This window comes from Ranitomeya imitator, chromosome 2 (assembly GCF_032444005.1).
Source record: "Ranitomeya imitator isolate aRanImi1 chromosome 2, aRanImi1.pri, whole genome shotgun sequence".
Classification (NCBI taxonomy): domain Eukaryota; kingdom Metazoa; phylum Chordata; class Amphibia; order Anura; family Dendrobatidae; genus Ranitomeya; species Ranitomeya imitator.
The window spans coordinates 753888753-753902804 of record NC_091283.1 but is presented as its reverse complement, the minus strand read 5'-3'; the positions used below and the strand labels follow the sequence as shown (position 1 = coordinate 753902804).

The following is a 14052-nucleotide window of genomic DNA, read 5'->3' as shown; positions in this document are numbered from 1 at the left end:
TTCTACTATATATGACTGCACTTCTCACCCAGACTGCTCAGGTAAGTAATTGTTTAAAGCTGGTTAAAGGACAAAATTCCTCTAACATTCTGCAAAAGTATGTATAAGTGTATCCACCATGGTGTATCCACCATGGATAGCTGTGGAATAGCTGTGGATTGGCCGTTAATCACTGATAGGACCACCCACTGGACCAACTACCTATAAAGTGAGGAGGTTTAAATGATGAAAACACAAGTTATACTGAATATTTTCTCCCAAAACTATATATCAGTCTACTTTACTCTTCTTGCTCTATAACATGCTGCCTGCAGATTAGACTGTATTTTGGTGACAGGTTCCCTTTACTAACCTAGCAAATTAATTTTCAGTGATAAACTTTGAAATAGTAGATTAGTCTAATATTTTTAATAACTAAAATTCACTAGAAACATATTTACTATTAAAAGATATCTTCTATTACCAGCAAATAATGACAACGTAATGAGGAAGACCAGGCAGGATGTGAGCATCAGACAAACATACATTGCTTCAATACCCCAGGGTACAATTTCCATTGTGTCAAAATAAGGTGAACACTACATGCTTCCTACCCCTTGCACTAAAACCGTCTGTCTAGCCATGTAAGGGCACACAAATTCCAATGTTACAGAGCCCATTTTCTTTAAAACTATGAACAGCAAACATTTTTTTTCAAAACTAAGGATTGTAAATTGCAGTCCAACTATTGCCATCAATCATATATATAGCAGTTCCCTCATTGTTACAAAATCCTGTGATCCATGCTTTCATTCTCTTGCTGTATCTAATGCATCCAATATGGATGAACTTAGTGATGAGCATCAGGAAGATTAGACTAGGCTATAGGAAAAGGTAGGGATATGCAGACGTTTTTTGGATAAAAAAAATAAAAATAATGTTATTAGTATCCTTAAATATCATTTTAAAGTACCAGGTGTCTCCCATCTGTCTACTTTGCTGTCTGCTACCTGTTGTGAAGTGTAAGGGTATGTGCACACGTCCGGATTTTTCACGTTTTTTTTGCGGAATTTCGCTATAAAAACGCTATAAATCCGCATAAAAAAACGCTCAAATTATGCATCCTATCATTTAGAATGCATTCCGCATTTTTTGTGCAGATGTATGCGTTTTTTTTCCGCAAAAAAAACGCAATCCGCAAAAAGAATGGCCATGCTCATTCTTTTTGCGGATTTTTTGCGGATTCCATGCATTCAGGAAAAATAAAATAAAAAACGCAAAAAATCCGCAAAAATTCCGCGCAAAAAACGCGAGAAATCCGCGCGGAAAAAAAACGCGATTTTCTGGCAGAATTCTCCGGATTTTGTCAGGAAAAAAACCTGACGTGTGCACATACCCTAAAGGTATGTGCACACGCTGCGGATTTTGCTGCAGATCCGCAGCAGTTTTCCCTGAGTTTACAGTACCATGTAGACCTATGGAAAACAAAATGCAAAAACAGTGCACATGCTGCGGAAAAAAACACGCGGAAATGTAGCGTTGTTTAATCCGTAGCATGTCAATTCTTTGTGCGGATTCCGCAGCGGTTTATACCCGCTCCATAATAGGAATCCGCACAAAATCCGCAAAAAAAAAAAAAAATCGGAGTAAATCTGAAGTAATTCTGCAGGAAATCCACAGTGCGGTTTACCTGCGGATTTACCAAAATCAGTCCGGAAAAATCCGCAGAGTAATCCGCAGTGTGTGCACATACCCTGATCCATCTTTAGCAGCGAAGCTGAGAAAGATTGCCGAAAGTGGGGAATATCTTTGTCTCTCTGCTTCTCCTTTCTATCTGTCAAACTGGGTACACGCACAACAGAGAGGCACATTGTGGTCATGTTATCGTTTTGCTATGACTTTGTAAAAAAAAAAACATTGCAGCAAAAACCACAGTGTCATTGCAACGAGTGAAAAACCCTCATGATTTTAAGAGGCATGAACTAAATAAGGAAAGGCCCTGGGACTGCAAGGGAGTAGGAGAGGGTTAACGTAAAATGCAGGAAAACTGGGGGCAGCACCAGAGAATTGGGGTGGATTTAATAGGGTATTTATAGGGGTTTTGTTGCCAATTTGCCTGCCGGCCATATTACCTGTAATTCTTCCCACCCATCCTTTTATTTTAATTTTTCTAGAGTTATTTACATCTTTATATTTGTTTGTTTATAGAAAGAAAAGGATTTGAATACAGTGATATACATATAGATTAAGGGTATGTGCACACGTCAGGTTTTTTTTCCTGACAAAATCCGGAGAATTCTGGCAGAAAATCGCGTTTTTTTCCGCGCGGATTTATCGCGGTTTTTGCGCGGATTTTTTGCGGAATTTTTGCGGAATTTTTTTTTTTTTTCCTGAAAGTCATTTTGGCTTAGAAATCCGCAAAAAATCCGCAAAAAGAATGAGCATGTCCATTTTTTTTGCGGTAAAAAACGCATCCATCTGAACAAAAAATCCGGAATGCATTCTAAATGATAGGATGCATATTTTTAGCGTTTTTGATGCGGAATTATAGCGTTTTTATAGCGAAATTCCGCAAAGAAAACCGCTAAAAATCCGGACGTGTGCACATACCCTTATGCACCGCCTGACTGGAGCACCTTGGGCCCACCAGAGAAAATCATTCTTGGGGCCCACTATGTATTTACATAGAAATAAATACAAGACCTCCAATTGTGTGGTAAACACGCTAATACCAGGGTATAACATAAGGTAGTACACGTCTTAATTGTGTAGCAGGGGTTTGGGTAGCCTCCCTCATAGAATATAATGTAGCCCCCTCATAGGGTATAATGCAGCCCCTCCATAGAATATAATGTAGCTCCCTTATAGGGTATAATCCAGCCCCCTTCATATAGTATAATTCAGCCCCCACAGAATATAATGTAGTCCCCCCACAAACACAATACTCACCTCTCCTCCCCATTCCCACGCTGATTCTGGCTCTGTTCCGGTATCAGCAGCTACACTGCCATCTTTCCGGCACACAGCGGGTATGCAATGAAGGGAATGATGGGAGAAGGAGTATCATCTGAGGCTCTCTGCTCCATTATTGCTTTCAACTGTATCGACATCTATGTTGCTGATACAGTTGAATGCAATGTGCACTGGGGGGGTGGCACTGGTGCCTGGCCCCTGAAGGAGTGGGGGCCCTGGTCTGCCAACCCTGATAGCCTGCAACTAACACTGCCTGCTATTAAAGTGAAGTGAATATTCACCCCTCTCCACACCCATGGGGGCATGGGGAAGGGTGAAAAGTCATTTCTCTTTAGCAGCGGGGACAGGCTTTAGCTGCATCAGCCAGCTTCTGCCTCCTGTTACCGGCTGATGTTCCGCTGGCCCCAGGGGGCCCCCATAGCAGCTGCATGGTGTGCTGCTATTAGCGACACATCACTAGCTGGGGCCCCTGGAGCCGAGGGGCCCTAGGCAGCTGCTGGCCCTGTATGCCAGCAGGTGTCAGTGCCTGGGCCCACTGGAGAATCCTCCTTTTCTCCGATGGGCCAGTCCAACCCTGGATTTATGGATGCTACCAATATTTGCCAAGATATATGAATTAAAAAAACACAAGAAAAAAACCTGCTTATATAGTTGATATGTTATGTCAAGATTAGGCTTGAGCGAAACGGATCGTACAAATTCAAAAGTCGCCGACTTTTGGCAAAGTCGGGTTTGATCCTAGTGTGGGATCGCCCATGCGGTCGGCGATCTTCGCGCCAAAGTCTCGTTTCGTATGACGCGTTTGGCGCCATTTTTTCAGCCAATGAAGGAGCGTGGGCAGAGTGATGACATAGGTCTTAGGGGTGTGGACGCCTATCGCCATCTTGTCGCTTGTGCGCTGTAGCGATTTCCAATGTGTAACACCAGGTTTTCTGTTCAGGGATGGAGGAGAGAGAGAGAGAGAGAGAGAGAGAGATATTTCCCATTGACTTTGCATTGGGTTTCATGTTTCGTTTGATCCCCGACTTTCCGCCATAATCGGCCGATTTCACTTGACTCGACTTTTGAGATAGTCGGGTTTTGCGAAACCCGACTCGACCCTAAAAAAGTAAAAGTCGCTCAACCCTAGTCAAGATATTATAAAGTTGTCACAGCAGGGCTTTTTTTCTCATCCATGCTCAATTAGGTTTTATTCAGCAAGGCCTACTGTACAACAGTGGTTGGCCTTTGGGGGTTAAAAGAGGAGCTCGGTGGAAAAAAAGGAAATGAGCATGGATGGTATTTTGGATTATTTTTTGTTTCAATAAAGCTGTGGCCAGCCCACATAACCTACATAAGGCTCACTGTTTTATAATAATAATAATAATAATTTTTATTTATATAGGGCCAACATATTCCGCAGCGCTTTACAACTCATAGAGGGGACTTGTACAGACAATAGACATTACAGCATAACAGAGATCACAGTTTAAAACATATACCAGGAGGAATGAGGACCCTGCTCGCAAGCTTACAAACTATGAGGAAAAGGGGAGACATGAGAGGTGGATGGTAACAATTGCTTTAGTTATTCGGACCGGCCATAGTGTAAGGCTCGGGTGTTCATGTAAAGCTGCATGAACCAGTTAACTGCCTAAGTATGTAGCAGTACAGATACAGAGGGCTAATAACTGCATAAAGTGTATGAGAACATGATGCGAGGAACCTGATTATGTTTTTTTTTTTTTAATAGGCCACACAGGGATAGTTAGGTTAATGCATTGAGGCGGTAGGCCAGTCTGAACAAATGAGTTTTTAGGGCACGCTTAAAACTGTGGGGATTGGGGATTAATCGTATTAACCTAGGTAGTGCATTCCAAAGAATCGACGCAGCACGTGTAAAGTCTTGGAGACGGGAGTGGGAGGTTCTGATTATTGAGGATGCTAACCTGAGGTCATTAGTGGAGCGGAGGGCACAGGTAGGGTGGTAGACTGAGACCAGAGAGGAGATGTAGGGTGGTGCTGAGCCATGGAGTGCTTTGTGGATGAGGGTAGTAGTTTTGTACTGGATTCTTGAGTGGACAGGTAGCCAGTGTAATGACTGGCACAAGGTAGAGGCATCGGTGTAACGGTTGGTGAGGAATATGACCCTGGCAGCAGCATTCAGGACAGATTGGCGCGGAGAGAGCTTGGTAAGAGGGAGGCCGATTAGTAGAGAGTTACAATAGTCCAGACGAGAATGAATAAGTGAGACAGTAAGAGTTTTTGCAGAGTCGAAAGTAAGAAAAGGGCGAATTCTAGAAATGTTTTTGAGATGCAGATAAGAAGAGCGAGCCAGTGATCGGATGTGGGGGGTGAATGAAAGCTCGGAATCAAGGATGACCCCAAGTCAGCGGGCATGTTGCTTTGGAGTAATGGTGGAACCACACACGGAGATGGCAATGTCAGGCAAAGGTAGGTTAGTAGAGGGAGAGAACACGAGGAGTTCAGTTTTTGACAGGTTCAGTTTCAGATAGAGGGAGGACATGATGTTAGAGACAGCGGTAAGACAATCACTGGTGTTTTCTAAAAACTGTTGGTAATGGTTTTAAGTCATATAAAGCAGTCCAACTTTTGTATGAGGCTGGTGTATCACACTACTTGCAGTTTGTTGGACAGAAACAAGGTTGCTAAACTAAACTGCTGCCTAAAGATCTCCGTACACATTAGGCAGTTATCACCAATTTATTGTCTCTTGACCACCATGTACACAGGAATGCTAGGAGTTAAGGAGTTTCAGCTCCTTAACATGTGCCACCCTGTTTTTAAAGGGACCAAAAGTAATAGGACAGATTCAATCATTTTAAATAAAATGTTCATTTTTAGTACTTGGTTGAAAACCCTTTGTTGGCAATGACTGCCTGAAGTCTTGAACTCATGGACATCACCAGACGCTGTGTTTCCTCCTTTTTGATGCTCTGCCAGGCCTTCACTGCGATGGTTTTCAGTTGCTCTTTGTTTGTAGGCCTTTCTGTCTGAAGTTTAGTCTTTAACAAGTGAAATGCATGCTCAATTGGGTTGAGATCAGGTGACTGACTTGGCCATTCAAGAATATTCCATTTACCGTATATACTCGAGTATAAGCCGACCCGAGTATAAGCCGACCCCCCTAATTTTGCCACAAAAAACTGGGAAAACTTATTGACTCGAGTATAAGCCTAGGGTGGAAATGCAGCATTTACCGGTGAATTTCAAAAATAAAAATAGATCATTATTTCCCCATAGCTGTGCCATATAGTGCTCTGCACCGTTCATTATTTCCCCATAGCTGTGCCCCATATAGTGCTCTGCACCGTTCATTGTGCCCCATAGCTGTGCCATATACGGTGCTCTGCACCGTTCATTGTGCCCCATTGCTGTGCCATATACAGTGCTCTGCACCGTTCATTGTGCCCCATTGCTGTGCCATATACGGTGCTCTGCACCGTTCATTGTGCCCCATTGCTGTGCCATATACAGTGCTCTGCACCGTTCATTGTGCCCCATTGCTGTGCCATATACGGTGCTCTGCACCGTTCATTGTGCCCCATTGCTGTGCCATATACGGTGCTCTGCACCGTTCATTGTGCCCCATTGCTGTGCCATATACAGTGCTCTGCACCGTTCATTGTGCCCCATTGCTGTGCCCATATACGGTGCTCTGCACCGTTCATTGTGCCCCATTGCTGTGCCATATACGGTGCTCTGCACCGTTCATTGTGCCCCATATCTGTGCCCATATACGGTGCTCTGCACCGTTCATTGTGCCCCATTGCTGTGCCATATACGGTGCTCTGCACCGTTCATTGTGCCCCATTGCTGTGCCATATACGGTGCTCTGCACCGTTCATTGTGCCCCATTGCTGTGCCATATACGGTGCTCTGCACCGTTCATTGTGCCCCATTGCTGTGCCATATACGGTGCTCTGCACCGTTCATTGTGCCCCATTGCTGTGCCATATACGGTGCTTTGCACCGTTCATTGTGCCCCATTGCTGTGCCATATACGGTGCTCTGCACCGTTCATTGTGCCCCATAGAAATCTCTGCCGCCGCTGCTGCAATAAAAAAAAAAAACACATACTCACCTCCCTTGATTGCAGCTCCCGGCGTCTCGTTCCGGCGCCTCCATCTTCCCGGCGTCTCTGCTCTGACTGATCAGGCAGAGGGCGCCGCGCACACTGTATGCGTCATCGCGCCCTCTGCCTGAACAGTCAGAGCGCAGACGCCGGGAAGATGGAGGCGCCGGCCGGGAAGATGGAGCGGCGCCCGGCGGCTGGAACGAGGACAGGTGAATATGCTATACTTACCTAGTCCTGGCGATCCTCGCGCTGTCCCTCTGCCTGGTCTTCGGTGCCGCAGCTCTTCCTGTCAGCGGTCACCGGCACCGCTGATTAGAGGAATGAATAGGTGGCTCCGCCCCTATGGGAGGTGGAGCCGCTTATTCATATCTCTAATGAGCGGTCCCACGTGACCGCTGAAGAGGGGAAGAAGCTGCAGCACAGAAGCCCGTGGGACGGCAGGGACAGCGCGAGGATCGCTGGGACTAGGTAAGTATACCTCAGCGCCCTCACCCCCTCACCCGCCGACCCTGCCACCCACATTGACTCGAGTATAAGCCGAGAGGGGCACTTTCAGCCCAAAAATTTGGGCTGAAAATCTCGGCTTATACTCGAGTATATACGGTATATTGCTTTCATAAACTCCTGGGTTGCTTTGGCTTTATGTTTTGGGTCATTGTCCATCTGTAGTATGAAACGACAACCAATTAGTTTGGCTACATTTGGCTGCATCTGAGCACACAGTATGGCTCTGAATACCTCAGAATTCATTCGGCGGCTTCTGTCCTGTGTCACATCATCAATAAACACTAGTGACCCAGTGCCACTGGCAGCCATGCATGCCCAAGCCATCACACTGCCTCCGCCGTGTTTTACAGATGATGTTGTATGCTTTGGATCATGAGCTGTACCACGCCTTCCCCACACTTTTCTCTTTACATTATTCTGGCAGAGGTTGATCTTGGTTTCATCTGTCCAAAGAATGTTCTTCCAGAACTGTGCTGGCTTTTTTAGATGTTTTTTTAGCAAAGTCCAGTCTAGCCTTTTTATTCTTGATGCTTATTAGTGGCTTGCACCGTGCAGTGAACCCTCTGTATTTACTTTCATGCAGTCTTCTCTTTATGGTAGATTAGGATATTGATACGCCGACCTCCTGGAGAGTGTTGTTCACTTGGTTGGCTGTTGTGAAGGGGTTTCTCTTCACCATGGAGATTATTCTGCGATCATCCACCACTGTTGTCTTCCGTGGGCGCCCAGGTCTTTTTGCATTGATGAGTTCACCAGTGCTTTCTTTCTTACTCAGGATGTACCAAACTATAGATTTTGCCACTCCTAATATTGTAGCAATTTCTCAGATGGGTTTTTTCTGTTTTCGCAGCTTAAGGATGGCTTGTTTCACCTGCATGGAGAGCTCCTTTGACCGCATGTTTACTTCACAGCAAAACCTTCCAAATGCAAGCACCACACCTCAAATCAACTCCAGGCCTTTTCTCTGCTTAATTGAGAATGACATAACGAAGGGATTGCCCACACCTGTCCATGAAATAGCCTTGGAGTCAATTGTCCAATTACTTTTGGTACCTTTAAAAACAGGGTGGCACATGTTAAGGAGGTGAAAATCCTAAACCCTTCATCCAATTTTAATGTGGATACCCTCAAATGAAAACTGAAAGTCTGAACTTCAACTGCATCTGAATTGTTTTGTTTAAAATTCATTGTGGTAATGTCTATAGCCAAAATTAGAAAAATGTTGTCTCTGTCCAAATATATATGGACCTAACTGTAAATAGATATGCTGCGGTCTGAAATGACGTGCCTCATGTCCGTCTCCGCGGGTGATCTGCAGGTGTCTCAGCACGCATAGTGGAGATGGGATTTCTTGAAATCCCATCCACTATGCTGTAACATCTGGACACTGTGGGTTAATCGCTGCAGATTTATGCAGCGTTCAACCCGCAGCGTTTACTGACCGTGGAAATGTACCCTCACGATGCCACAATACTGGATTGGCTGTTGAAATTTAGCAGGCTTGACCATTCTCTACAGTGGGAATTTGAAACTGTACACTTTCACCATTCAGTATTTTTGGTCAGCATTTAACAACAGTATTTGTAAGCCAAAGCCAGGATTGAGACAGATATCCATGATAGTTTTCTCAATTTTTTCGCATTCTTGTTTTGCCATGCTAAGACCACATTCACACTATGTGTCCTCTGAGCACTTTATCCAACATTGTGTATTTATTTCTGAAAACATGGCTCAGAAATACCCCCTGATGGATCCATTTTGTTAAAAAAAACTGAGCCCAAAGGATTAATATTTGAGCTCCATTTCAACTTTTTTCATTATTATCTTTTTTTGTGTGTTACTCAAAAAGGTAGTCCACTACACTATTATGTCTTGCTAAAAAGGACACCGACAGAAAGTTGTTGAGACACAAAAGTTTATTATTTTGACTCTGTTTTCCTAATTAAAATAAATGGATACTTCGGAGTGCATGACTAGAACATGCTTTTTTGTGGCTATAGACTTAACCGCTTAACAAAATACTCATTTTAGAGCATTTTACTAGTGTGAACTTAGCCAAACACTTTCACAAAATTTTGATTTGTGAATGTGGCCAAAAGGAAATGTCTGGGTTAGACTACCTACTTTTAAACTGCACGACCACTAAAAACAGGTTTACCACATGGGGTCTTCTTGAAGGAAGTTGTGGAGACACGGAGTTCAGCGAGTGCTCTAGTCAACTAGCCGAAACCATACGGACCAGAGCTCATCCCACTGAACGCTCACTCTCCTTTTACATAGGCACTACTCAGGCCACACAGACTGAGGGTAAAACAGTGTGGCAATACTTTATTGAACTACAAAATAGGCAAATAACACATAGAACAGTCCCAGCAAAATCCCCAAGATGGTGGAAAATTACAGAGTCTCACCCTTCTGCTAAATTGCTGTGATAAGAGCGGCTGTGACTTAAGAGCTTCCTGGCTGTGCTTTTGTAAAGAGTCTTTGGTTCTTTAGATCTCTTGATCTCTTGGCTGTCTAGATGTATATTGTTAGAGGCATATCCTATTTATATAGCTTACAAACTTTAAGGTACTGTCACACTAGACGATATCGCTAGCGATCCGTGACGTTGCAGCGTCCTCGCTAGCGATATCGTCCAGTGTGACAGGCAGCAGCGATCAGGCCCCTGCTGGGAGATCGCTGGTCGGGGAAGAAAGTCCAGAACTTTATTTCGTCGCTGGACTCCCCGTAGACATCGCTGAATCGGCGTGTGTGACACCGATTCAGCGATGTCTTTGCTGGTAACCAGGGTAAACATCGGGTAACTAAGCACAGGGCCGCGCTTAGTAACCCGATGTTTACCCTGGTTACCATCCTAAAAGTAAAAAAACAAACACTACATACTTACCTACAGCCGTCTGTCCTCCAGCGCTGTGCTCTGCACTCCTCCTGCTCTGGCTGTGAGCGTCGGTCAGCCGGAAAGCAGAGCGGTGACGTCACCGCTCTGCTTTCTGGCTGCCCGGCGCTCACAGCCAGACCAGAGAAGCAGAGCGCCGAGGACAGACAGCAGAAGGTAAGTATGTAGCGTTTGTTTTTTTACTTTTTAGGATGGTAACCAGGGTAAACATCGGGTTACTAAGCGCGGCCCTGCGCTTAGTTACCCGATGTTTACCCTGGTTACCGGGAACCTCGGGATCGTTGGTCGCTGGAGAGCTGTCTGTGTGACAGCTCTCCAGCGACCAAACAGCGACGCTGCAGCGATCCGGATCGTTGTCGGTATCGCTGCAGCGTCGCTATGTGTGACGGTACCTTTAGGATTAGTAATGGATAGGCATCTTATTGACACCTCTCTATTACTAAGCCGGCTTAATGTCACCTTACAATACAAAGGTGACATTAACCCCTTACTACCCTATATGCCACAGCTACAGGGCAGTGGGAAGAGAGAGACTAAGTGCCAGAATTGGTGCATCTTACAGATGGCAGATGTTTTTAGCCAGGGGGGGCAATAATCATGGCCCCTCTCTAGGCTATTAATATCTGTCTTCAGTCACTGGCCTTCCCTCTCTTGCGCACAAAATTGCGCGAGAGCCCATGCCACTTTTTTCCGTGAAAACCTTATTTTCTTAAATACAAACAGGTCCCAAATTTTTCACACACATACTACTAACAGTATTAGACACTAACATATAAATCTAACTGTTCTGCAATGGTTTACTGTATGCTTTCTTAATCCGATGAATTTGTCTGGCAGAAACCATCCTCATTATGCCTTTATCTGCATGAACTCATATGAACTCTATCAGCCACAAATCTCTTCACAGTATGATGATCATGCTTAAGTTTTTGTGAAATGTCTAATGTTTTCATACCTTGTCCATAACATTGCACTATTTGACGCTTTTCGGCAGCAGAGAGAGCCTTTTTGTTTCCCATATTGGTTGAAACCTGTGGCTGCTTAATAACATGGAACGTCCTTCTTAAGTAGTTTTCCTTAAATTGGGTTCACCTGGAAAACCAATTATCACAGCTGAATGAGATTGATTTCACTGATTGAAAGCGTCCTGAGACAGAAAACCAACCATGATTTTATTTAAAAAACTAAAAATTACATTTTTATGGCACTTAAATCCAATTTGAATAATAAGTTGAAATGTAAATTTATCAGTCACTGTGACTCTCTCCCCCAATTCATCCTAAGTCCATGTCATGTGTCTTTCTCACATTTATAAGTTTCTGTAGAGTGTACTCTCTCTCCCTCCCTAATTCATTATAGGTCCCTGACAATGTCCTCTCCCACACCTCAATTCATTATAAGTTCCTGTATAACATTATCTCTCACTGCCCAATTCATTATAGGTCCCGGTATAATGTTATATTCTGCCGCCCAATTTATTACAAGTTCCTGTATAATGTTATGTTCCACTGCCTAATTCATTATAAATTCCTGTATAACATTATCCGCCACAGATCAAATTCATTTTAAGCCAATGATGGCATCTTCTCCCACAATTCATAATAAGTCCCAGTACAGCATTCTCCCCATCCCCCAATTCATTATAAGTTCCTGATGACATCTTCCCCATCTCAATTCACTATATGTCCCTGATAACAACCTCCTCCACCCCCAATTCATTATAAGTCACTGATAGCATTTAATCCCACCTCCTATTAATTATGTAGCCTCATATCCCCCTTTTTATCCCCATTGTGCTCTCTGCCCTGTTAAAAAATAAAATCAGTCACTTCTGTATACGCTTCCATGTGGCATCATTTCCTTGCTGTTCTGGCCAGTTACTTTCTAAGGGACCCTGGTGTCGTGCGCTTGAGTCATGGAGAAAGCATCAGACAGGAAGCTGAAGATGGTTTCCTGCAGTTCCCCCGCCATTTTTTGTAATGTGGACATTATCTCCTGAAATCTTATGCCCCGAGTGTTAGGTCTGATTACTGTCATGGGCCTCCCTTCACCTCTGGGCCCATTGCAGCTGCATCGATCGCCCTGGCGGTATAGCTGCCCCCCACCCGGGGTGATTATCCTTTCAAGTAACTTTAGAATAAACTGTATTGTGTGTGTTCATGAGAGACAACACTATTTTTGGTCATTAAAGGGAACCTGTCACCTGAATTTGGCAGGACCGGTTTTCGGTCATATGGGCAGAGTTTTCGGGTGTTTCATTCACCCTTTCCTTACCCGCTGGCTGCATGCTGGCCGCAATATTGGATTGAAGTTCATTCTCTGTCCTCGGTAGTACATGCCTGCGCAAGGCAATCTTGCCTTGCACACGCGCAGTATGCTTTGCCCAACTGCGGGCAAAGCTGAAAAGCATTAGTGCACATGCACCGGCGCACTATGTCCTGGAACACAGCGAAATACTTCCAGGACATAGTGCGCATGCGCCGGCGCATGCGCACTAATGCTTTTTGGCTTTGCCCTCAGTTGGGCAAAGCATACTGCGCGTGCGCTAGGCAAGATTGCCTTGCGCAAGCGTGTACTACGGAGGACATAATATGAACTTCAAATTCAGGTGACAGGTTCCCTTTAATAGTTTAAACTGCACCTTCTGACAAACCTGTGTATTTGTGGCATAACCCTAACAAGCCCGCAGTGATTGTATCTTTCAGACAAATGCTGATACAGTTGCATTCATCGGCTATTGTCTCTCATTGTCAAACAACACCATATAGCACATCATACATACATATTTCTTTGCAATATTCCCTGTTTAGAGAAAAGTGCAGCTTGTGCACTATTTTGGCAAGTAAAATTTTTCGAGATGTTAATGAATGTGATGCGCTCACAGAGAACAGTTAGGCTACGTTCACACGGTGCGGTTTTTGCTGCGGATCCGCAGCGGATTTGTCGCTGCGGATCCGCAGCCGTTTTCCATGTGGTGTACAGTACAATGTAACCCTATGGAAAACGAAACCCGCTGTGCACATGATCCTGAATTTCCCGGAAAAAAACGCGCAGAAACGCTGCGGAAAAAAAGAAGTACCATGTCAATTCTTTCTGCGGATTCCACAGCGGGTTTCCGACTGCACCAATAGGAAAGTGCAGGTGAAAACCCGCAGAGGAATCCGCAGAAGAAAACGCATGAAAATCCGCAGTGCAAAATGCACTGATTTTGCACTGCGGATTTTCCAAAAAAGGACCTGAAAAATCCGCAGGGAATTCAGGATCGTGTGAACGTACCCTCAGGGTATGTGCACACGTCAGGATTTTTAGCGTTTTTTTTTGCGGAATTTCGCCATAAAAACGCTATAAATCCGGTAAAAAAACGCTAACATTATGCATCCTATCTTTTAGAATGCATTCCGCATTTTTTGTGCAGATGTTAACGTTGTTTTCCGCAAAAAAAAAACACATTCCGCAAAAAATCCGGACATGCTCTATCTTTTTCCGGATTTTTTGCGGATTTCCTATCAAAAAGGTCATTCAGGAAAAAAAACGCAAAAAATCCGCGCAAAAAACGCGCAAATTCCGTGAGAAATTCGCACGAAAAAAGCACGCGGATTTCTGGCAGAATACTCAG

The 14052-nt window shown here is 44.3% G+C and overlaps 1 protein-coding gene across 1 annotated transcript in view; it reads left to right on the top strand.

Moving 5' to 3' along the window:
• The window catches only part of PALD1 (phosphatase domain containing paladin 1), a 335463-nt gene that overhangs the window by 63978 nt on the left and 257433 nt on the right, over positions 1-14052 (top strand). The gene's annotated exons all lie outside the window — the stretch shown is intronic.